The sequence below is a fragment of the Dryas octopetala genome, chromosome 5 (assembly GCF_963921425.1).
Source record: "Dryas octopetala chromosome 5, drDryOcto1.1, whole genome shotgun sequence".
Lineage (NCBI taxonomy): Eukaryota > Viridiplantae > Streptophyta > Magnoliopsida > Rosales > Rosaceae > Dryas > Dryas octopetala.
The window spans coordinates 5,733,922-5,760,066 of record NC_141370.1 but is presented as its reverse complement, the minus strand read 5'-3'; the positions used below and the strand labels follow the sequence as shown (position 1 = coordinate 5,760,066).

Sequence of the window (26,145 nt, the reverse complement as noted above, 5' to 3'; positions counted from 1 at the left end):
GACCTCAATATATTAATTCTTATATACTATTAAGGTTTCCGTCTATAAATGAACTATAAAATGGATTAAACTATAAATCACATGTTCTAATGATAGTCAAGTCCGCCACCCCGTATGGAGTCTTTCTGCCCAAGTTGAGAATTGCACCTCACTGGAAATGCCCAAGTGAAGGTTGTTGTCCTGGCAAAATATCCAAGTGATAATCAAGTGAAGGCTGCTGCAGATGCACTAATTAAGGACTCTTCAATACAATATCCAAGATATGAATTCTCAACTACCATCTGGTAAATGCCGCCAACAAAAACGACAACGTATTCCAACCACTCATTGCTGATGATGTTATACAGGACCAAAAGGAACAGTCATGGAACAGAAACCGATGGTGGGCAATTAAAAAACTACCGAATGCTTTGGAGAATAAATAAACCACTACCGAATTTCAACTCTTGTGCAGTACTATATATAAGTCTTGCTCGTGTTTCCAAATCTCACCATATTTACTAGGGTTGGAGGTTTAGGATATGAGAGATTTTTAGCATCGAATTGTATGACAAATATAATTATTTTATATAGAATAATTAATTGTTCATCATTGAATATATTAAGTGAGATATTTTTCTTCTTTGCATCCAAACTTTTTAAGATAAGATTCTACTTCTGAATTATAATTAACCAAATTAAAGGTGGTGAAGTCTTAAGGCAATATATATTTGAGTATAATATATACAATTGCATGTCTCACATTTGATAAGATGCTCAATTATTTTTCTTGTTGGGCAAAAGATTCTCTAATATTGAAAATAATATTTCAAGCAAATCAAGGTGCTGGAAGTTGGGTGCAACATGCATGGGACGTGGGCCACTGACAAAGACTACTAATCAAAGTGATCGAAAATTAAAGTAGAGCCTCTTGCCCATTCTCATCATTCCCATTTGCAGTCTCTAAGTTGTATATACTTAGAAGGCAGAGGCCTAGCTAGCAAGTAGCTAGATATATATATATATATATATATCATAACTGTGATCATTAATGGCTTCAAAGAAGCCTTACTTGGCAGTAGTTTTCATACAAATAATATATGCTGGCATGCTCTTGCTCTCTAAAGCTGCGTTTAATGGGGGTATGAGCAGTTATGTATTCGTCTTCTATAGACAAACAGTCGGAACTGTGTTCATACTTCCTATCGCCTTCATTTTCGAACGGTACTTATAAGAAAAAGAAGCAATTAATTAAACCTTTTTTTTTTAATTATTATCTTTTTCTCTTCTCCTTCCTTGTATACATAGTATATATGAAATATAATTACAACATGGTTTATTTCATTGATCTAATTTGTTTGGTATATATTCCAGGAAAAATGCAACGCCGCTTTCTTTTGTGACCTTCTGCAAGATTTTTATGCTGTCTTTTTTGGGGTACGCGCGTACGCATGGTTTAATATTATTGTCATTGTTGTAGGCTTGTAGCTTATTATAGTGATAATCGATCATCAATTCAAAAAGAGAAAACCGTGTATGATCATATGGTGACTGCAAATATATATTGAAGGTTTAAATGCATAAATATATATGCAGTACGTGATCGATAGATGTTGCGTTTCAGGATTACTTTGGCCATAAATGCTTATTGCATTGCTCTTATCTATACATCTGCGACTTTGTGTGCAGCAACCATCAACTGTCTACCTGTTGCAACATTCTTCTTCGCAGTTTTGTTGAGGTACTCAGTGCTTCTTGTCATTCTTCAATTCCGATCCTTCTGATGAATTAGTCAACTAACATATTAAAATGAAGGATATAATATATATATATATATATATATACAGAAATAATTATTTGTTTAACATAAAGTGGGGATATTCTCTGCTAATTACAAAGTGGGGAATTCAATAATGATCGAACCGTCCATATTTTAAGTCATTCATATAAAAAATCAATCAAATTAGTTTTTGTTTGAGCATCAAAATTGTATAGACAATAAGACAAATACCTTCTATCAAATAATATATATATAATTGTGCAAACAAATACAATCCTTAAAAAAAAAATATACATATATATATAGGCTTCTATTGAGGGAGCCCTTAAATAAGCTTATTTAAGGGATCTCTTGTAGGGTACACTCCACATTGTATTTTGACAATCGAAACTGTTTATTTTTTTGGTCTACATTGAAGAATCGTTCTTGTAAAAAGTTAGGTTAATCGGAAACCATTTGACCATTGATTAAATGGTCACAATTTCAAGTATTTATCGAAAATATTTTGTTCATCTATTTATTTGATCAAAGTTTGATAGCTTAATGTTTTTCGATTTGTCTAATTTTTTACAATGATGATCTTTAAATATAGATCTAAAAAATAGACGGTTCGAATCGTTGAAATACTATATAAAATGAACACATGAGTGATCTCTTAAATAAAATTATTTGAGGAATCTCTTAATGAAATATATATATATATATATGTGTAAGAAGGAAGGGATAGGAGATATTTTGGGTACTGTGGCCTTAATTTGAAGTTTGGATCAATTACCTAAAAGTCAGAGGAGGTAAGACATGCCTGTGATTTCTAACCCAATGAGAATTAATAGAGATTATATATATATAAATGTTCTAAAACTAACTAGTTAGTAAGTTAATATATATATATATATATTATATGCATATTTATTTATTGAAACAGATGGAGAGAATATATTGCAACTTACTAGTGATGAACTATGGTATCGAACCCAAAAGAAAATGAAAAATATACTGCAGCTGAGGTGAATTTTGGGGTTTTATATTCTCTGCTTGTTTTTGTTTAAATTTTAATTTAAACTATATACTATAAATCTAAAGGTGTGCAAGTGAAAAAAAAAATGGATTCATAACACTTTTCAAGTGTGTGGGTTAAATTTGGATTATCTGCTGGTCTTGTTTTTACTTGTTATCCTAGCTGTGCAATATAAATCCACGGATTTATATAACTCTATTCACAACCCTATTATGAATCTATTTAATTCATTTTTTCACTTTCTACCTTAACTTGGATAATAAATATATGACTAAGACTAACAGTGAAGAATAACTATTAAATAAAAAACAAATAGAGAATGTGAATTCATGTGGGTTACATCAATATATTTAGGCATAAATTCAGTTTAGACACATAACTATTTATGTAATTTCAACGGGGTCCACGAACTTTAAAATATTTCAAATATACACCCGATCTACTATCTAAATTGAAAAATAAACTTCTGTCCATATATTGATTCGTTGAGAGATCAGTTAAATGCCAGATTGGCTTTTGCTGACCGGGATTACTTGGCGACGTGGCGCCATCTCAGCAAACCTTTCTTGCCAAATAAGCGAAACGGCGACACATGTCCACCTAACTTCTGACACGGGCTCACAAACCCATCATCTATTTCTCGCTCGTCGAACACAGGTGAGGGATTATATTCGAATTTGGGGGAAAACGTGATGTTTTTGGGAGACTAAATGGTCAAGAGAGCGTTCGACGAGAGAGAAAAAGATGATGGGTGTGTGAGCCCGTTTCAGGTGGACATGTGTCGCTTATTTAGCGGGAAAGGTATGCTGAGTTGGCGCCACGTCCCCAATTAATTCCCGTCAGCAAAAGCCAAGTTGATATTTAACTGATCTCTCAACAAATCAATAGACGGAAGTCCATTTTTCAATTTAGATAATAAATCGAGTGTATATTTAAAATATTTTAGAGTTTGTAGACTTCGTTGAAATGACATACATAGTTATGTGCCTAAATTGAATTTATGCCACATATTTATAATCTTTACATTTGTATTAAGATCACTACTACAAAAGCATTTATTCCTGGCGGAATTAAATCGCCAGGAAAAACAATTTTCTGGCGGAAAAATAGTTAAATCCACTAGGAATATCAAGCAGTGGCGGATAGAGTTTCCGCCAGCATTAAAACCGCAGGCAAAACACTTTTCCTGGCGGACAGCTGTCTAAATCCGTCAGGAATACTATTTTACGCTAACAAGGCATTAAACTTTTTCTGGCGGATATATCCGCCGGCATTAACTAAGTCGTGGCGGATATATCCGCCGGAATTAACTGAGTCGTGGCGGATATATCCGCCGGCATTAACTAAGTCCTGGTGGATATAACCGCCGGAATTAACTAATTCCTGGCGGATATAACCGCCGGCATTGATAGTATATCCGCCAGAAAAAGAAATAGAATATATTAAAATTTATTTTCCTGGCGGATATAACCGCCGGCATTGATAGTATATCCGCCAGGAAAAGAAATAGAATATATTAAAAATTACTTTCCTAGCGGATATAACCGCCGGCATTGATTGTGTATCCGCCAGGAAAAGTAATAAAATATATTAAAACAATAATTCTTGGCGGATATAACCGCCGGCATTGATCGTGTATCCGCCAGGAAAAGTAATAAAATATATTAAAAATCCTTTCCTGACGAATACAACCGCCAGAATTATTGAATATATATAAAAAAAAATTAATGAAATTATATTTGAAATAATTAATATAAAACATTTCCAATAATAATTATACACTAATAAACATAAAATCTTTCAATTAATAATACATGTCAAATAATATTGTTCTATCAATAAAGATAAAATAAAATAGGCAAACAAAAATAATCTACTCAAGTCCCGCAGCAGAACCCAAACCCGAAGCTGAATGTGACCCTGATCCTCCCTGTGGACCAAACTGTCTCATAAATTCTTCATCACCTAAATTACCGGAAAGCAATCCGGAAAATCCAACACCTGTAGAATGATGTGACCCACCAGGAGATGGCTGAGAAGGTACCTCTGGTCGATACATAGGCATTTGCAAAGGTGACTGAGGCATAAACGGCATCTGGTACATTGGATGCATCGAGAACATTCCATAGGGAGAATGTGGAGGCTGACTCTGGCCAGAAGGCTGTTGTGGATGCGAGCTCTGCAGGTGTGTCTGCATCATCCCTTACTGTTGCTGCTGCATAAACATCATCCACTGTTGCTGCTGCAATTGCTGCTGCTGCTGTAGCTGAGCCTTTAACAGCTCAATTGCCTCATCTTGGGCATCCTGCTTAGCCTGCATAGCCTCCTGCTTCTTCTGCCATTCGAGGCACTGTGCCTCCAAAAGAGCTTCTCTTGTCTTCGATGATCTCCGAGAAGAAGTACTAGATTGAGCCCTAGCATAAGGCACCATTTCAGGTGTCACCCCATGTCCATAGAGCCAAACCCTATTTTTCCTCTCAGGACCCATCTCCTCAACATACACTTCTGTGCGAAGTTCAGAAGTGTCATCCGCTCCAGACTCAACCCGTGAGTCAACAGAATTCTCCATGGACATCTAATAAACAAATATTTAAATAAATTTGTAAGTAAAATTTAAGAACATAAAATACACATTATGGAAAAAAAAAAAAAAAAAAAAACTGGTATAATATTTACCCCTCTCTCCTCCAATGGCACATCAATCCAACTATTATCTTTACGCGTGTGGGTGACACGAAAAAAAGTAACAGGATCGGGTTCAACTCCATGCTTCTTCTTCTAAAAATTTAAACCATTTAAAAAAATAATTTAGAATATATTTCTATGCCCTAATTAAATAAAATTGTAACTCAATAAGATGAAAAAAATTAACTATACTCACATAATCTTCATGAAGACGTTCAAATGTCCACGATCCTGATGTATGGCTCATCGTTTGTTGAGAACAATTAGCTTTATTTTTCACAGCTATCTCCTAAAAGGTCAAACAAAATATAAATTAGTTATAATTGCACATACTAGTGTTATGAAATATTTGATTAAAGGTTGTCACCTGAGTTTTTGGGTTAGCCCAATGTTCCACCATCTTCGCCCACTGCACAGGATCTACATTATTGGGACATCTCAGCCGCCGCTGACCTGTCCTGCCAGTGTAGTACTTCCCTTTCAAATATGCTCTGTATTCTTTGTAAGCATGTTCAGCAATGTGCAAAGTCATGGTCTTAATCACGGGCATTTTTACCAAATCCTCATCACGAAAAGTGATAGTGCCCTACATCCATAAAAGATTAAAAAAAAAACATTTGCCAAGAAAATATTTACAGGCATTTTACTTTTAATATCATTTTAAAAAAATAAATTGATACCCGTATTCTGTCCCACAAAGTGTTCTTTGTTTCTTCATCAACCAATCTCCAATCATGCACTAGAGGAACATTATTGGGATCTTTTACTTCAGAAGATATAAACTTCGAAAACTCTATACTGTTTTGAGAAATACACTTCCCGCTCGAACTGAATTCACAATACTATTTCCCCCTATGATCTTTACCAGCCCACTTAATCTTTCCGGGACCACGTATTCTCCTTTGAGGCATTGCTACATATTAATCCAAATTAATATATATGAATGACAAAAATATTGTAAATAATAGAATAAATAAAAACTTTATATAAACAAACTATAGCTTACCATTTGAACTAGTCTCAACCTGCTCGTCGTGGTGCTCGTCCATATGTTCTTCATTATCACTCATCTAAATAAATTATAATTAACCATATATATATATACACACCACCAAATACATACTACATAAATATTAATTAATTAAATTAAATTAAATTGCTATAAAACCAATATATAAACACACAAATATATTTTAACGTGGAAAACCCTCGAATGGTAAAAACCACGGGACCTAGTCCAGCACAAAAAAAATTCACTAATAAAAAAATATTACATAAGAGTTCTCAATTACAAAACAACACCAAAAAAAAAAAAAATTAATTTAAGCATCCATATCATCATCAAGCTCATCGTCAGCAATTGAATTAACCAATTCAGTGGACAAAGGTAATGTTTCATCAAAAGGTGTCTCTTCCACGCCAACCCTTGTTTGCATATCTTCATTGTCAAGTACCTGATCATCCAGATTTGGTATGGCATAATCATCAATTGTATCTTTATCCTCTAATACATCAAAAAAATCCCTCGGATGCGTTCGGACCACTACATGCCAATCTGTTTCAATCAAATCTGCAACATAAAATACTTGCATTGCTTGTGAAGCTAGTATGAAAGGGTCATCCCTAAATCCCAATCGATTGAAGTTCACCAAAGTAAAACCATATTGATCTGTCTTCATACCCCTAGGACTTCCACTATCAACCCAATCACACTTAAACAACATCACACAACGACCCATATCTTCTGCCTCGGTAGGACCACAATATCTAACCAGAAACATATCTGTGACAACACCATAGCAATTAACTTGCCCAACACCACCCGGAATATTTGCAGGTACAAATACACCACAATTCTGATTCTTATGCTTATCATCCACCGATTTTATTCGAAATCTAAAACCATTAATAGCGTGGCTTTTGTATTTCGTCACAAGTGTGCGAGGAGGATAGCAAGCCAATGCAAGTCATCGGATATTAATGGATCATTAGCATAAAGCCTTGCATTAATTTGTGAAAAAAATGATGTAGAAACATTAGGTAAAAATTAATATTAACGACATGATTTAGAAACTTAGTAATTGAATTCTTACATGTTTCTTAAACCATTCAGGAAATTCCTACTTGCTTATTTCCATGATTTGTCGCCTAGTGAACCTTTCCCTTCGATGTTTATCTCTCAAAAAGTCCTCATGTTGCCTTTTAAAAGGGATTACTTCATCACAATTATCAAGAATGTATCTGTGGCATCGATTCCTATCATTTAGATCAAGCTCCACATTTTCACTTGAACCTAAATATTGGCCTGTGGAGTCAAAAATTGATAACCCCCCACATATTCCACGTCCAATACCATCTGCATTTCGACCTTTACGATTACGACGAGTATCAACATCTCTAAGGTACATGGAACAGAAAGATAAACCTTCATCAACCAAATACCCTTCAGCAATAGAACCTTCAGGACGACTCTTATTTCGCACATACCGCTTCAGTTTTTGCAAATACCTTCAATATTTAACATGAAGAAAAATATTAGAGAATCAAAACTAAAATTAATGCAAATTAAGCATAAGGAAATGACCATTACCGTTCAATAGGATACATCCATCTATATTGAACTGGTCCTGCAATAGCAGCTTCATTTGCCAAGTGAATTGGAAGATGCACCATGATATCAAAAAATGAAGGAGGGAAAATCTTCTCCATCTGACATAAGGTCAATGCAATTCTAGAGTTTAGTTGATTGAATGCTGCCTCAGTTTCCTTCTTGCTACACAACTGTCTAAAGATAGCACTCAACTCTAGTAAAATCATAGTGACAGATTTGGGTAACACACCACGTATCGCAAGCGGGAGTAATTGTTGCATTAAAACATGGCAATCGTGACTTTTCAACCCATTTATTTTTCTCTCATTCACATTCACACATCGAGACAAATTTGCTGAATATCCATCAGGAACCCGAATAGTAGACAACACTTTGCAAAATGAGGTTTTTTCTTCTTTGCTCAATGTGAATATTGCCGGGGGCAAAAATGTTTTATCTTCTTCTCTACGAGGGTGTTGACTATGTCTTATATTCAAGACTTCAAGATCTGCACGTGCAGCCAATCCATCCTTCGTCCTCTTCGCAATATCCAACAATGTTCCAACCACATTATCACATACATTCTTTTCAATATGCATGACATCGAGATTGTGTCTGATCAAAAGATGCCTCCAATAGAGTAGTTCAAAAAATATGCTTTTCTTTCTCCACTGACCGTTATTACTTCTAGAAATTGAAGGCCTTCGTCTTCTTTGTCCAACATGAGCATTTTGGTCATACTTTCCAAAAGTAAACCTCAAACTAGATAGTTGTTCAAGACATTGTAACCCATTCAACTGTCTTGGTGCCTGACGATCTTCTCGATGACCATTAAATGCTGCTTGTTCCCTTCGAAACCTATGCCCAATTGGTAAAAATCTTCGATGCCCCAAATAACAAATCTTACGACTCACAGGCAAATGTTCAGATACATTATCATCTATGCAATGTGGACATGCTTTATATCCCTTCGTACTCCATCCAGACAACATTCCATAAGCTGGAAAATCACTAATGGTCCATAACACAGCAGCCTTCATCGTAAAAGTTTGGTTTGAAAATACATCATACGTGGTAGTGCCAACCTCCCACAACTCATTCAACTCATCAATTAATGATCGCAAATACACATCGATGTCATTTCCAGGACTTCTCGGTCCTGGAATCAACAAGGACAATAATAAATTTGGTTGCTTCATACACATCCATGGAGGCAAATTGTAAACAGAAAGCACCACAGGCCATGTGCTATGGGCATTGCTCATATGGCCAAAAGGATTAAATCCATCACTTGCCAGCCCTAAACGCACATTTCGAATTTCTGACGCAAAGTCGGGGTACAAATTATCTAAATGCTTCCATGCTGGAGAATCTGACGGATGCCTCATAAACCCATCTTTGGGACATTCAATTGCATGTCACCTCATATGTTCAACAATATGCTTCGACATATAAAACCTCTTCAATCTCGATTTTAAAGGAAAGTACCACATAACCTTAGCTGAGACTTTCTTTCTAGAAGTATCATCTCCTTTTGTTATCTTTATATCTTGATTTGCCACAAACCGAACATGCAGTCAATTTTGAGGTGTCTTTCCAATATATCATGCAATCATTAGAACATGCATCAATCTTCTTATATGTGAGACCCAACCCATTTATAAGTTTCTTTGCCTTATAACACGAGTCAGGCAAACAATCTCCATCAGGCAACATTCTTTTAACCAACTCTAGTAACGTAGTGAATAAACTGTCTGGCAAACTCCCTAAACACTTGATCTGGTACAATCTTACAACGGCCTCCAATTTCTTAAACTCTTTACAACCAGGATACAACTCTTGATCTGCCTCTTCAAGCAACTTGAAAAAACTTTCGGCCTCTGCTGGACGCCCATCCACAATAGTAGGTTGTGTCGATGACCCAACCTCTTCTTCCGTTACTGGTTGAACAAATATGTCATTAAGAAAATCATGCATACCATCCATCTCTCCTCCTACGTCATCTTCTATCTCCCTTAAATTTGGCTCTCCAATATTAGGCTCCCCATGATGCCGCCACCAAGCTTTTTTGTAATCTTTATCCATATCATGCCAAACAAGATGATCCACAATAGTTTGTCTTCCAAAAATATATTTATTGCAACATTTTTTACACGGACATTTGAATTTATCTGGCCCAACACCATTCGCAGCCGCTTGATCCAAAAACAAATTAATTCCATCTACGTATGCCTCTAACTGTCGCGGTATCGTCAACCAAGTCCTATCCATGCTTTACCTCTTAGATGAAAACTCTAGACCCTGACGCCTACAATCTTTCAATCCCTATCATGTAGGCGTACCTATTCATACCTATTAGATTAAATTCAAAAAATATTCAATAACAATTTATGATTATTTATATATGTCAAACAAATAAATTAAATTTACAAAATATTCACAAATAAGTTGTATGTTTGTTAATCTACTTAACCATTTTTTTTTATTTGAACTGTAACAAATAAATTATATCCACAAATAAGTTGTTCTATATTTATTTATCTAATTAACCCAAATTTTTAAAAATTTTCAGTCAATTTTATTTTTAATTTGAAATAGAACAAATGAATAAATTAAGTTCACTAATATGTTATATTTTTTATTTATCTATTTAACCAAAAATTTTCATTTTTTTATTTCTCCTATTATTTTTATTTTTAACATTGATACATGAACAATAACATAATACTAACATTTTTCATATATACTACCCTAATAATTGTATGTTAGCTACATAATTAATATTATTCATACTACCCCAATAATATATTAACATTAACATACAATGCAAAAAATGAACACAAATGTAACATATACATATATATATATATATCAATTAAATCAAGGATATATAATTTTTAACATATCTAACATATATTAACATATTTCAACACATCAACATATAAAAAAAAATATCCAAGCTAGTCATAGAAAAACTTTGTTGTAAAATCAAAATCAACACTTAAATCTTGCTGCACCAAAATCACCACTTAATTGGCCTGCAAAAAAAAAAAAAACACAAAAAATCACATATATAGCAATAATGAAAATGGACATACAAATACAAAAATTAAATATAATCTAACATATACAAAAATCAAATTCGGCGTACCCCCAAAGAATTCAAGAATGAAGTGGATCTTGGCCTCTGAGACAAGAAATTGGAGAAGATTTGGATAAACCTAACAAATTATAAAACAAAATCAGAAAAAAACTTAACAAAATCTGAAAAATAAAATCAGAAATAAGAGAGAGAGAGAGAGATTACCGGAGCTTGGTGGCGAGCGTGGTGGTGGAGCCTGAGCCGAGCGCAGTGGTGGCAGCGATGAGGAGGAAGAAGAAAGATGGAGAAGATGGAGGAAAAAGAAGGAATCGGCGCGAGGAAGAAGAGAAGGAGGAAGATGCGGCGCTAGGAAGAAGAGAAAAGAAAGGAGAAGAAGAAAGAGGGCGGATTAGGTTAAGCACTCAATCCTGGCAGTTTGAACCGCCAGGATTAATTGATTCTTGCGGTCTAATCCACCAGGATTGAGATAGCGCGGGAATTTTCCCTCTCACTCAATCCTGGCGGATTGGACCGCCAGGACTTATCGATCCTGGCGGTCTAATTCGCCAGCATTGATCAATACTGGCGGCCCAATCCGCCAGGATTGAGTGAGGCGCGGGAGTTTTTCTCTCACTTACTCCTGGCGGATTTATCCGTCAGGATTGATCAATTCTGGCGGATTAGACCGCCAGTATTTATCAATCCTGGCGGATAATATCTTCCGCCAGGAATTCTTAAGTATTCGTGGCGGACAACTCTAATCCGCCAACATTGTCCGCCAAAAATATGAATTTTTGTAGTAGTGAATGTAAAACCAAGCACAGCAGATAATTCCAATCCAACTTTTTTGGACAAAGAGGATTCTACATTAATATAGCATCCTTTAAATGGGGCAGCATCAAAAGGGTCCAGCAACATATCATATATAAAAATTAGAAACTAGCCAGCACTCAGCAGCGAACTTTCTTTGTGTTCAATTATTGAGTACTCTGTTCAGCTTCAATTGATTATTGATACTTTTTTTTTTTTTTTTTTTCTGATAATCATTCATTGTCGATAATTGATTATAAATTTAAGTATCCGTATTTATGGCATATATTGTTACAATTAATAAATGCAGGATGGAGAAGGTGGATTTAAGGACAAGAGCAGGGATTGCAAAAGTTGCAGGTCTTGTATTGTCCATGACAGGTGTGACCACCCTTGTCTTTTACAAGGGCCCCCACTTCAAACCCTTTCTCCATCATTACCCTTTGGAGTATCATAACACTCAACACCATCAGCCTCATCATGCATCCAATTCTCAACCAAGATGGATCATCGGTTGTTTTCTCTTGTTCATTTCTATTATCTGTTGGAGTTTGTGGCTTGTACTTCAGGTACTTGCTCTTTGATTTCAATCCTACTTCTATAGAACAAAAAGGAAGAAGTAATTTCCTCTGTCAAATGGCTTACTAAATATTCTTTTATTATTTCTATATTTAAATAAAAAAACATATATATAATATAATATAATATGTTTGTATGTAATGTCTATTACCATTTGCATGTTTATTGAAAATAGGCCCAACTTCTGAAAAAGTACCCAGCAAAGCTATGCTTCACAAGTCTACAGTGCCTGTCAAGTGCGGTTCAATCATTTGTTGTTGCTATCGCTTTTGAAAGAAATCCTAGTCAGTGGAAGCTGGGCTGGAACATGGAGTTACTTGCAGTAGCTTACTGTGTAAGAAAACTAATTATGTTATAAGCTAGCTGCTATGCTATATTAGTTTTTTTCTCCTAACTGCAGAGGATCAACCAAAGAGATCGAAAACCAAAGATAGAATATATATATCTATATATAATGTCAATTTAAGTCGGGTTCTTAGATTTCATGTTAATTAGATTTTGATGAGTTTTTGATCCAATTTTAGTACGTATCTCCCTTTTTTTATTTCTAATGTCCAGTAAGGTTAGTAAATCTTTATACTCATATCTAGTGTAGACGGAATCCTATACGAGAATCTTTTATGTCAATTCTATACAAGAAGTTTTTCATGCATAAAAGATTCTTTTATAGGACTCAGATTTCCGTATAGGATCCCGTCTAATTAAAAAATCTTTTTGCATATTGGCATAAAAAATTCTCATACAGGATTCCATGCTGAGAGTGGATCACCATAGTGTTGATGCTAAAAGCACCATTACAGGGAGTACGTAGGCTTAAGTTTAGTGGATGGGTGATTTCTAAGGAGCAGTGTTAATTATTTGCACTCATGCATATATATATAGAAGTTCACTTCTCACATTTTTCATCATTAATTCTTTCTAGCATGCTTATACTAAAAGTCAAGTAAATTGCAACCTATGATCAGGGAATCATGGTGACCAGTGTTTCATACTACTTGCAAACATATGTGATCGAAAAGAAGGGTCCTGTTTTCCAAGCCATGTCACAACCTCTAAATCTGATCATCACAATTATTGGCTCAGTATTTCTCTTAGGAGAGGCCATTACTTTGGGAAGGTGAATACTTTTTTCGTTTTTTTGTTCCCAATTTTGTTATTGAACCATATATCTTGAAAGATATAATTAATAGGTCTATGTTCTTTTGAAAATGTGGGTAATTTTATTTTGAATCTTGTGGCGGAATGCGCTTTTACATTTTTGCACATATGGCTTAAGTTTGTTCCATGTGAACATTTTGTTTGCATTCGGATGGAGGAGGCCCTAATCACGTAACTCTTTTCGCAGTGTTTTGGGTGGGATCATGTTGGTGGTGAGCCTTTACAGTGTTTTGTGGGGAAAAAGCAAAGAAGAGAACATGAAAAATCAGGCTTGCTTACCACTTCAAGCTGAAAAGGAAGGTGCAGATCAAGGTGAAAGAACCAGAGGTGACCATCAGTGAACCACCGTTGTTAATTTGTTTAACATATAAAGCTAATTGACTTATTAAATGCAATCAAGCTAGCTCCTTCAGATATCATATGCTTCCCAATTAAGAAACGATGTTACGATTGAAAACTTTACAAATTTCATTGTAAAAATGAAAGATTGAAATCAATCAAAAAGAACTAAGGGGAAAAAAAAAAGGCAGTAAAGTATATCATTGTTTGTATTTACATTAGTCTCATCAGTCCCTGGCCAAAAACAAAATTAGTCTCGTCAGTTAAACTTAATGTTTATAATAAACGATCATTTTATAATACAGAAATAAAATCAACGTATGAGCACGCACGATAGTATTATTGGAAATTACAAAGATGTGTATATTTTTTTCTTTGTGAGTTTTCATTGTTTATTATTTTAAGTGGGTTAGCCAAGTCAGCATGCCAGATGGATTGGTATAAAAATGTTTGGAAAACTATTTCCAGATTCCCAAGCATATTATGAAAATTAATGTCCTCATAAATTTTAAATTTTATACTGAATAATACAGTTTTTAAAATTTAAGATTGATAATAGCAGCTTTAGTAATAAAGCGATAGAAATGTGATTTTTCTAACAAGGTTAATTTGGAGTATTAATTAATTATATTTTTCAGTTTGATAGCTTGGGTTAACTACTAGAAAAATGGCCTTTAACTACTGATGCAATAGGAACTCTTGCACAACAGTTTCTCATTTTTCCATTATTAGCTTCTGTTTTTAAATTCAGTTTCAATACCTAGTGTAAGTAAAATAGTAAATGATGTTTGTATTCTTCTTTTTTTTATTAAATCAACTTTCAAAATTTTCATTACAACCCATTCAATTTTCATTTACAACCATATATTTTCATTAATTTTTTAAACTAATATATTAAATTTATCCATGCCATTATTTGTATCCAAGCTCATTCAAAAGACTCATTATTAAATTTATTATTGATTTATGACATTTCTTTCCCAACTTGTATGGTCCTTGCGGGCCCGTTTTGTGGCCCAACAACTAGTTTCAGTATCTCTTGTTTATATTTTTCATATTATTTTATTCAAACTACAACTTTTACACTAGCTTCATCCCATTCATATATCGATTAGTTACTCCCATTTTTCCATAAACTTTTCATTATTCACTTTTCTTTTCCCTTCTATTATTGGTTTCAAACCCAAATAAAATTCAATATTTATTCAATTTGTTAATTACTCTATCCGGCTTGGGTTGCTTAAAGCCATCTTTCATTCTGGGCTTTTTGTTTGCTATGGTAACTGATAGTCAGACCCAACTGATTTATCAAATTTTATTAGTGGGCTTCGAGACACCATTCGAATGGATGTGCAAGCCGAAAGGCCTGGAACTTTGTCCTCTGCAATTGGTTTAGCTCGACTCTACGAAGCCAAAGAAGTGTCTCAACGAAAAAGGTAGAGTGTGACTTCAAGCAATAGTCTACCCTTTGGCCGTACAGTTGTCAACAACACTTTGACGTCACCAGTAAAGAATATGACAATAGGGGAAATGAACGAGAGGAAAAAGAAGGGCTTATGCTTCCATTGCAACGAAAGATTTGTCCCAAGGCATCGTTGCAAGAAGCTATTCTTAATTCAGGCTACTCAAGAAAATAGCGATGGTGATGAATAGATGGAGATCGATGCTGATATTGAAGATCCAACACCTGAAATCTCGCTGCATGCCATATCGGGAACTCGCACATCAGATACTATGCGAGTAATGGGAAGCTTGGGAAGCAAACCAGTTTGTGTACTCATTGATTCTAGAAGTACACACAACTTTGTGTGCCAGCGGGTGGCAAAGAAGCTGGTGCAACCTAGTTCACTAAACAGCCTGGAAGTAATGGTAGCATCAGGAGAAAGGTTGGCCAGTGCGTGTAGATGTTCTAACGTTCAGCTCCACCTTCAAGGTATTCCAATCCCACTTGAAGGTTATGATATTGTTCTAGGAACTCAATGGTTAAGCACCTTGGGTCCCATTGAGTGGGATTTCTCCAAACTTCAAATGAGGTTAATTCACTCCGGATGGGAAGGTAGTGTCATTACGGGGGTTATCTGTTTAGGAGAACTTATTTATCAGCAACATTCAGTCCTTAAGTGGAGTCAATCGAGACAATAACATCCTACTGAATTTATATCCCTTCAATGAGACGACAACTTATGAGAATGAGTCTTCCCCCTCGACGTCTGCATGATCACAAAATTCCCTTACAATCTGGACAAGGGCCTATATCAGTTAGGCCATACCGATACCAACATTTTCAGAAAACGAAGATTGAGAAATTGGTGGGCAAGATGTTATCCACGGGGTCGTGATTGAGAAATTGGTGGGCAACATGTTATCCACAGGGTCGAGCAACAGTCCCTATTCCTTTCCAGTAATTTTAGTGAAGAAGCATGATGGCTCGTAGAGAGGATGTGTGTCGATTACCGGGCGTTGAATATTATCACTATAAAAGACAAATTCTCGATCCCTGTCATTGATGAACTCTTGGATGAACTGAATGGAGCCACGTTCTTTTCAAGGCTGGACCTCCGCTCCGGCTTCCATCAAATCTAAGTCCACCCAGATGACATTGAGAAAATGGCTTTTCGCACTCATCACAACTATTATGTGTTTCTAGTGATGCCTTTCGGCCTCACCAATGCACCTAGCTTCATCATTTCAAGCCCTTATGAACCAGGTATTCCAAGCTTATTTACGAAAGTTAGTACTAGTTTTCTTTGATGATATATTAGTCTATAGCAAATCTTGGGCTGAGCATTTGCAACACATGAAGATTGTTTTCTCTGTTTTGGAAGCTAATGAACTCTTTGTTAAGCAAGAGAAGTGTGAGTTTTCTCTGTTTTGGAAGCTAATGAACTCTTTGTTAAGCAAGAGAAGTGTGAGTCTGGCAAGAATCAAGTCCATTATCTGGGACATATCATCTGAGCTTCAGGATTTGTAGTTGATCCAGAGAAGGTTGAGGCAATGTTAAATTGGCCTATACCAAATTTGTTGAAAGCATTGCGTGGATTCTTGGGATTAACAGGTTACTACCGAAAATTTATTCATAAATTCGGTACAATAGTTGCCCCACTTACCTAAATGTTGAAAAATGACTCCTTCTTTTGGATGCCCACAACAGAAGAATCATTCGCCAAACTGAAGGAAGCCATAACTAATGCCCCTGTGCTAGCATTAACTGATTTTTTGAAATAGTTCATTGTTGAATGTGATGCAAGTGGATAGGTGTAGGTGCTGTCTTAAGGCAAGAACAACCGATAGCCTTTTTTAGTCAAGCCTTGCAAGGGAAGAATTTGCTTCTATCAACATATGAAAAGGAAATTATGGCGCTAGTACTAGCAGTACAAAAATGGCGCCCATACTTGGTGGGACACTAGTTTGTGGTTCGAACTAATCAAAGAAGTTAAAAGTATCTGTGAGTCCAGACCATTACTACTTTGGCTCAACAAAGATGGTTGTATACACTAATGGGCTTTGATTTTGTCATCAAATACAAAAGTGGCAAGGAGAATATAGTTGCAGATGCACTTTCTAGAAGGGAAGAGACAGGGAAGGCTGACGTTGAGGGGAAGATGAAGATAGAACTTGCAGCTATTAGTCAGCCTGTCCCTGATTTCATAGAAGCCATTAAAAAAGAGGTTCAATCTAAATCAGATTTGCAAGCTCTGACCCGTCGCATCTTGGATGGGGAATCTTTGGCACCGTGGAGAATCAACAATGTCAAAGATAGAATTTGTCTCTCTGAAAATTCTTCTTTGATTAATGACATCCTGAGGGAGTTCCATAATAGTACTCATGAAGGGTATCACAAAACTCTTCAAAGAATTAGAGCCGTTTTTTATTGAACAGGGATGAGAAGCATGGTCAGGGAGTTTATTGTAGCTTGTGATGTGTGTCAAAGGCACAAGTCCGAACAACTTGTGCTCCTGCAGGACAATTACAACTGCTTCCAATTCCGTCGCAGGTATAAGAAGACATCTCTATGGACTTTATAGATGGCTTGCCTACTTCCAGGGGTAAGACTACGATTTTAGTCATTGTTGATCGGCTTTCCAAGTATGCACGTACATTTCTTTACATTAACTTACCCTTACACTGCTGTTGGAGTTGCTCAAGTGTTTTCGATAATGTTTTCAAGTTACATGGAATGCCAAGGACTATTGTCTGTGACCGTGATTCAACATTTGCAAGTTTGTTTTCGTCTGAGCTATTTAAGATGAACGGTATGAGTTTCAACTTCAGCTCGGCATATCATCCACAAACGAACGGCCTAATCGAGGTCATGAATCGTACTCTTGAAATGTATCTGAGGTGCTTTACAAGTTCTAAGCCTAAGGAGTGGAGTAAATGGCTATCCTGGGCTGAATATTGCTATAATACAAGCTTGCATTCAATAATCAAATCTACTCTCTTTGAAGTGCTTTATGGCAAACTCTTTTGTCTTATATTTCGGGCATGGCCAAGGTGGATGCGGTAGAAAATTAAGGAATTGATGGCACGAGATCAAATAATTAAGGAGCTGCGGACTACTATACAAGAGGCTCAGGCACGTACGAAGAAGGTGTATGATAGCCACCATCGAGAGAGAGAGTTTGAGGAAGGCGATTAGGTTTATTTGAAGCTTCAACCTTATCGACAAGCTTCACTCCCACTGCGAAAGAATGTGAAATTGTCTCCAAGGTATTATAGGACATATCAAGTTGTTAGGCGAATTGGTGCAGTGGCTTATAAGCTTGATTTGCCCAAGAACTCTCTGATTCATCCTGTTTTCCATGTGTCCTTGTTGAAGAAAAAAATTGGAGAGCAAATTCCAGTTCAAACAGAGCTGCCCTTGACAAGAGAAGAAGATGAGTCTTTTTGTCCGATGCCTCAAGCTATTCTGGATCATCGAGTTAGAAAGAGAAAGGAAGAGGTCCTTGTTCATTGGCGGGGTTTATCCCCAGTTGAGGCTACTTGGGAAAATCTGGCTGTAATAAAGGAGCAGTTTAAGGGTTGCTAACTTGGGGACAAGGCTATTTTTTAAGGGGGAATGAGTTGTTACGTGCGAAGTTAGTTGGGCTGAAATACTTAGCTGATTAGTTGCTAATAAATAGGGGAGTACTCTTTTTAATTTCTGTTTGTTGCTATCCAGTAGGAGGAATAGACTTAGAGGTTGTTATCCTTTCTAATTCTTTCCGTTGCTGGCCCTATTTTTTAGGGATCAGTTGTAAGTTGTAGCACACCTATATAAGGTGTTTAAGTTATGAATAAAGGCCTGGTGAATATGGATTGGGTAGAATGCTGGCCTGATACAACTGTGTTCCATGGCCCTCTTATTGGCTCTGATCACGTTCCAATTATTATAAAAACTGAGCCCATGGTTAGGAAAGGACCCAGGCCCTTCAAATTCGAAGCCCATTGGGCAAAAGATGAGTTTTGTAGGATGGTTATTTCTAGGAGTTGGTCCAAACCGGTCCCTGGAAGCTCGGCCTCGCAGTGGGTACAGAAGCTTGAAGCCTGCAAAAGGGATTTAATCCCCTGGAGTAAAAAATTTGGGAATGCCAGGCGCGAGATAGACTCACGGCTCTCGGAAATCGATAAACTCCAAGAGTGCCCTCAAGATAATGATAAGCTTATTGCTCTCCAGGGGGAAATTAGTAAACTGTGGGAGAGGGAGGAACTGTATTGGAAGCAGCGCTCTAGAATCAAATGGCTTCGGGAGGGGGACTCTAACTCCCGCTTCTTTCATATCACTACCTTACAACACCGCCAGAAAAACAGAATTCTCAAAGTAAAATTGGGGAACGGCGAGTGGGCGGAAAGAGAGACAACAATTCGAAATGAGTTTGAAGACCATTTCAAGCACATTTCCACTTCTAATGGGCCAAGGAATCTTGCCAGTGCCCTCGATTATATCCAGCCAGTGGTCACTGATCAAATGAACCAGGATTTGCTTAGGCACCTTACTAATGAGGAAATTCATGAGGCTGCAGTGCAGATGGGTGCCTATAAGGCCCTAGGTCCAGACGGGTTCCAGGGACTTTTTTACCATCAGTACTGGTCTATTATTTGTGACGTGGTTCAGGGGGCAGCGCATGATTTTTTTGATGGTGGTAACCTCATTTCTCTCCTGAATCAAACTAATATCGTCCTTATTCCAAAGGTTCCGAATCCGGAAGTGGTTTCACAATTCCGTCCTATTAGTCTGTGCAATTATTCTTATAAGATCTTGGCAAAAGTTCTAGCCAATCGGTTGAAGCTTATTCTTCCAGACATTATCTCCCCTCACCAGTGTGCTTTTGTCCCTAATCGCCAAATTCAAGATAATATTATTGTGGCTCATGAAGGGTTTCATCACCTCAAGCTTAAGAAGAGCGGGAAGATTTTTGAAGTCGGTCTCAAGCTTGATATGAACAAAGCTTATGATCGTGTTGAATGGGACTTTCTTGAAGGAGTCATGTATAAAATGGGCTTTGCTGCTAAGTGGATTGGCTTAATTATGGAGTGTATTAGAACAGTCTCTTTTGCTATCACCATCAATGGAAAAAATGGAAACCACTTTCAACCTTCTAGGGGGCTTCGGCAGGGTGATCCACTATCACCTTATTTGTTTCTACTGGTTTCGGAAGTCCTCTCTTCCATCATCTCTAGAGAAGTTAGCCTCAAGACTCTTGAAGGAATTGTCCTAAGCCCCCAGGGGCCTCCTCTCTCACATCTTTTCTTTGCGGACGATGCTCTCTTTTTCATTCGTGCTTCTGTGCGTAATTGTAAACGAATGAGAGATTTGTTGGATGTTTATTGCCATGCCTCTGGCCAGTTGGTTAACTTCCATAAGTCAAATTTATTCTTTTCTCCTAATACCCCTGTGTGTTTAAGGAATGCAATTGGTGCCATTTTAAATGTGGGGCAGTGTGAAGATCCTGGACTTTATTTGGGCCTCCCAACTATCTAGGGTAGGGCCAAAAGGGCAGCTCTTGCCTTTGTGAAGGAAAAAATTAACAATCGAATTCAAGGCTGGAAGCAAAAAATTTTATCCCAAGCTGGTAGGGACCGGAAGTCCTTATCAAATCGGTGGCCTATGATGTCCCTAACTATCCCATGCATTGTTTCAAATTCCCCTTGGGTATGTGTGCTGAGATTGATTCTTTGGTTTCCAATTTCTGGTGGGGGCAACAGAAGGATGAGTTCAAAATTCATTGGAAGTCTTGGGATACTTTCTGTTTGTCTAAAGAGAATGGTGGCTTGGGCTTTAGAAGCCTCTCTGAGTTCAATTTAGCCCTCCTTGCCAAGCAATGTTGGCGCCTCATCCAATCACCCAACTCTCTCTGGGCAAGGATTTTGAGAGGGCTCTATTTCCCGGATGGCGATTTCCTTAATGCTAGTAAAGGTGGCCGGGCTTTGTGGGGTTCGAGTAGCCTCCTGGAAGGACGTGATTTTCTCTTAAAGGGGTCTCTTTGGCAAGTTGGGAATGGGACTAGTATTAACTTTCTGAGGGACAATTGGGTTCCCAACTTGCCATCTGGTACAATTCAACTGTTGGACAATCCGACTCGTCCTATTCCTGCTACTGTTGATTCGCTTATTGACTGGTCCTCAAGAAGTTGGGATGTTAATTATCTTGTTGGTCTAGTGGATGGCCAAACTTTGAAGAGAATAACAACTATTGCGCTGGGTGCGGAGTCTACAGCTGATAGGCTAATTTGGCCTTCGTCCTCTACTGGTGACTATGTGGTCAAGGCTGGGTATCATTTTGCTCGGGTTGCATCTTTTCAATCTCTCCCTGTGTGTCCTGGCCCTTCTGGAAGGATTGACTCTGCAACTTGGAAAAGACTTTGGAAGATCAACACTTTGCCAAAAGTTAAGCTGTTCCTGTGGAAATGCCTGCATAATGCTATCCCTTCTTTTTACAATATTTTTAGAAGGAAAATCATTCAGTCACCTGTGTGCAGTCTGTGTGGTGAAGGCCCCGAGACGACTGAGCATGTTATTTTCCTTTGCCCATGGGCCAGAGGGGCATGGTTTGCTAGCTCTCTAGCTCACAAAATAAATTGCAGAGATTTCACTTCTTTTGCAAGTTGGTTTGCTCTCTTTTCTAACCCTGCAGGTTCCTCAAGGTCGGAGTTGGAGTTAGCACTCACTCTGGGTTCTTTCCTTTGCTGGGAGATTTGGAAAGCTCGGTGCAGCTTCTTGTATCAAGCTACTCAACCTTCCCCGATTATGGTGGCCCGGCGAGCTGATGCGGCGGCGTTGGAGTTTCTAAAGGCTAGAGCCTCATCTTTGGAGGACCCCGCCCTTGGCTGCGCTGGCTCTGTTGTCCCTACCCCCATGTACTGGACACTGCCCCCTCCCGGAACCATTAAAATCAATTTTGATGGTGCCTGGGATTCTGGATCCTCGCAGGGTGGTATTGGAGTAACTGCGCGTAATTGTGATGGTCATCTTTGCGGGGGCTCGGCCCGAACTTGCTTCTCAAATTCAGCTCTCGAAACTGAGGCATTGGCTGCACATGAGGCGGTTCTCCTAGCTCAACAACACAATTTCAAGAAGGTCATTTTTGAATCCGATAGTAGAGAACTAATTCAGAGTATCTCTGGTTTTATCAAGAGGGGCAATTGGAGATTGTACCCTATTTTAAAGGCTATTAAGGAGGCCTCTTCCTTCTTCTCTGCATTTGTTTGGTCGTGGATTCCGCGATCTACCAATTCTGCTGCAGACCATGTCGCAGCTCTTGCTAAAAGGAGGATGTGCCTAGAAGTTTGGGTCCCCAGACCCCCATCCTCCTTAATGTTCATTCTCTCAAGGGATGGTCTACCTTGCCCTCCTGTTGGTGCTTGAGGGGGGCAGGGCTGCCTTCTAGGTGTTGCTGGACTTGGGTTCTCCTCTGTCTGATTGGTAGCTCCTGGAAGCTTCTTCGTCATAGCTCTGCGTTGTTGTTTCTTCCTTTTGTTTTAAGTATTGGCGTTGTTTTTCTCTTATGGCTTGGTTGGACTTGCCTTTGTTCTGTTTCTTGCCTCTGGGCTGTTCTATGATATTCCATTTTGACCAAAAAAAAAAAAGTTATGAATAAAGGCATGACTTATCAAATTTATTGTTCAACTTCTTGAGTTGTTCAGAGGCAGCAGTTCCTCAATAGACTGGGCTGTTCTATGATATTCCATTTTGACCAAAAAAAAAAAAAGTTATGAATAAAGGCATGACTTATCAAATTTATTGTTCAACTTCTTGAGTTGTTCAGAGGCAGCAGTTCCTCAATAGACTGTATTCCTTAATTTCCTCTTTTCCAATATAGGTTCTAGCAAGCCCAAAGGTGGTACAACTCAGTACATACCACTCTCATAATCTCTCAATCACTCTCTGCCCTCTGAGTACATACCACTCTCATAATTTCTTCCTCCCCCTCTCTGCCTGAGACAAAACCTAATTCATTCCTATAACCCACAAAAAAGTATTATTAGTTTTTTTTTTTTTTTTCCTTTGGGACGGCTTCTAGGATTTTGATTTTAGGGTGTTGTAAAATTTTATGGCTTGTTGATTTCTGCTGGGTTTGATTTATTCAAAAAGTATGTATCTTTCGGAAACACCAAAATCTCTCTCTCTCTCTCTCTCTCTCTCTCTCTCTCTCTCTCTCTTTTTCTCTCAGCCTCCTCCGTTAGAGTTCAAAGGAAAAAAGGTATTTTTGTTTCTCATCTTTTCTGATTTGGGAACACCGTTTGGATGAATTTTAATATGAAAGTTTGCTTAATTTTTTTTTATGAAATGTTTTGTTTCGGTTTGTCTGTAGGGAATACCTAAAGCCCCAAAATCTTAAATACCCAGACATCCAACCAAAAGAGCATATCAAAAGGTAATTTATTTTTATTGATTTGGTTTTTTTGTTTTTTATTAAATTCAGGTCACTACTACAAAAACGGTATTATGTATGTGCTTGTCTAGGTTATTAAATTTTTGGGTTTTGTTGTTTAGGGGATCAGAGATCTCGTGTATGATGTGGTTTTAAGCTAAAAGATCGATTCAAAATGTTTATTTCCTAGAGGTTGGCTTATCTCTGACCCAATAAAAAATAATGGTTGCCTCATTGCATGTTAATGAATGAATTGGCCCTAATTAGTCTGTCATTTTGTGGCAGGTGGTTTTGAACTTGGGATCTCTCCAAAACTCACATGAGGCCTAGATTAGCTATTTCGGTTTGTCGATCAACTGATGGAAGCGCCTTGTGTACAGGAAGTTGGCCGGGATACAAATTTAAAGGTTAGTCTTTTAGGCCTAGCTTTGTTATGAGGCAGTGTAATTTAATGTTTCTCTTGCAAGTCCATCCCTTTTTATTTAACTTGGAGATTTACTTGCATTAGCATTCACAATTGTTTGATATAATGCATGTTCAATGACTTACCAAGTTCAAGCTTTAGTACGTATCTTTATCCTTTTGACTGACTAGCTAGTAATTTACAGGGGTATCATGGCGATACATTAGCAACTTTCTTTTGTGGAGACGTTGATGATGAGGGCCTATATTGAGTTCAGGTGGCCATATCTTTCTTTTAAATTTTGTATAATTTCATAGGTTTTCCATATATATATTTTTTCAATTCACTTGGTGTTTATTTGCTTATTCTTTCTATTTTTATTTTATTTCTGATTTGGGAACACAATTTGGCTGGGTTTTGATCTAGAAGTTTATCATTCCTTTTTTTTTTGTGTGCAGGGAATCCTGAAAACAAAAATTGGCTGAGAACAAGCTTTGGCTAGGGACATGCTTGAGCTGGAATGGAGCCAAGATAACATGGGTTAAGCCAGCATGAAGCCAAAAGGACATGAGGTTGGCTTGAGGCTTAGCTGTGTGCATAAAATGGTGGGGAACCCAAATTGTCAAAGCAATTAATACTTACTTGCTGCTTTTAATTCAATAAAGGTTATTTTTTTAAAAAAGTGATAAAACAAGGGAAACTGAAACAAGAATTGAAGAAATTAGCTACTAGATACCCCAGCAAAGCAAACTGAAATCATATATGTAGGTGATTAGTTGCTAAACACCATTGGATACAAATGACAGATTGCAAAGCTAACCAAAGGATACAAATGTGATCAGAATGCTTAAGCAATTTTTCTGGTAGCTAGTAGTCATAAATAGGTTAGATTTAGAGGTCTCAAACGGGCTGGACCACGATATAGGCATGAAACAAGATTGGCCGACATGAGCATGTGACACAAATAAATTGGCTGGTCAGCCATAAATTTTCAGCCCATTAGGTACGCCATGACACAAGCCAACCGAAACACCAGTAAAATCACGAAATGAGCGCAAACTAGGCATTGTTAGATTTACGCTTGAAAAGCACATTAGTTTTGGATTTTAGGAATTAATTATATTAAGGGCAAGGAAACGATTTCAAAAATGGCTTAAACTTTGCCCCTTGTGTTAATCCAAGACATGAATTATGGGTTGTACTAATTTGGCCCCTCAACTTTACTTTGGATTCCAATATGCTACTTTCGTCAACTCGGTTACAAATTTTGTCCAAAAGTTATTAAGTGTCATGCACGTGATTACTTTTTCAGGGGTAAATTTGTCATTCTACTTGTAATACGTACAAGTCTATAAAAGTCAAACCACTTCAATCACGTGGCTTTTTTTGAACGAAAAATGTAATTGGAATAACATAAGGGGCAAATTGGCTTCAAAATTAAAGTTAAGGGGGCACATTGATACAACTCATAATACGCATCATGAATTGACATAGGGGTCAAAGTTAAGTCCATATTAGTCTATGTTAGGGTCCTTGGTTGGGTTTCAGGCCGAGTTCTAGTGATCAGTTTGTCACTAAATTTAGGCCACATTCTAATACTTAGACCACACTAAATTTAGGCCGCATTCTAGTGCTCAAGTCGCACTAAATTTAGGCTGCGATTTCAAGCCAAGTTCTAGTGCTCAGGCCGCACTAAATTTAGGTCATAGCCCGACGGCCAGATAAAGTCAAAAAATGGGCTTTGAGATGGTTTATATTTTGATTCTAGTTCATTCTGACTTCTATTTCAGCCAAATTAAGAAGTGAATTAATATTTAGGTTGAATGTTCTTACGACCATTGACCATATGGACGGCTGTAAACGTATAGCAAG

General features: G+C 37.3%; 3 pseudogenes; 1 reads left to right on the top strand and 2 right to left on the bottom strand.

Annotated features, from left to right (window-relative positions):
* The first annotated feature begins 1,030 nt into the window (after positions 1–1,030).
* LOC147283758 (WAT1-related protein At5g64700-like) lies at positions 1,031–14,062 on the top strand (annotated as a pseudogene).
* LOC147283760 (uncharacterized) lies at positions 4,981–6,532 on the bottom strand (annotated as a pseudogene).
* On the bottom strand, positions 6,785–10,323 carry LOC147283759 (uncharacterized; annotated as a pseudogene).
* Positions 14,063–26,145: the final 12,083 nt, after the last annotated feature.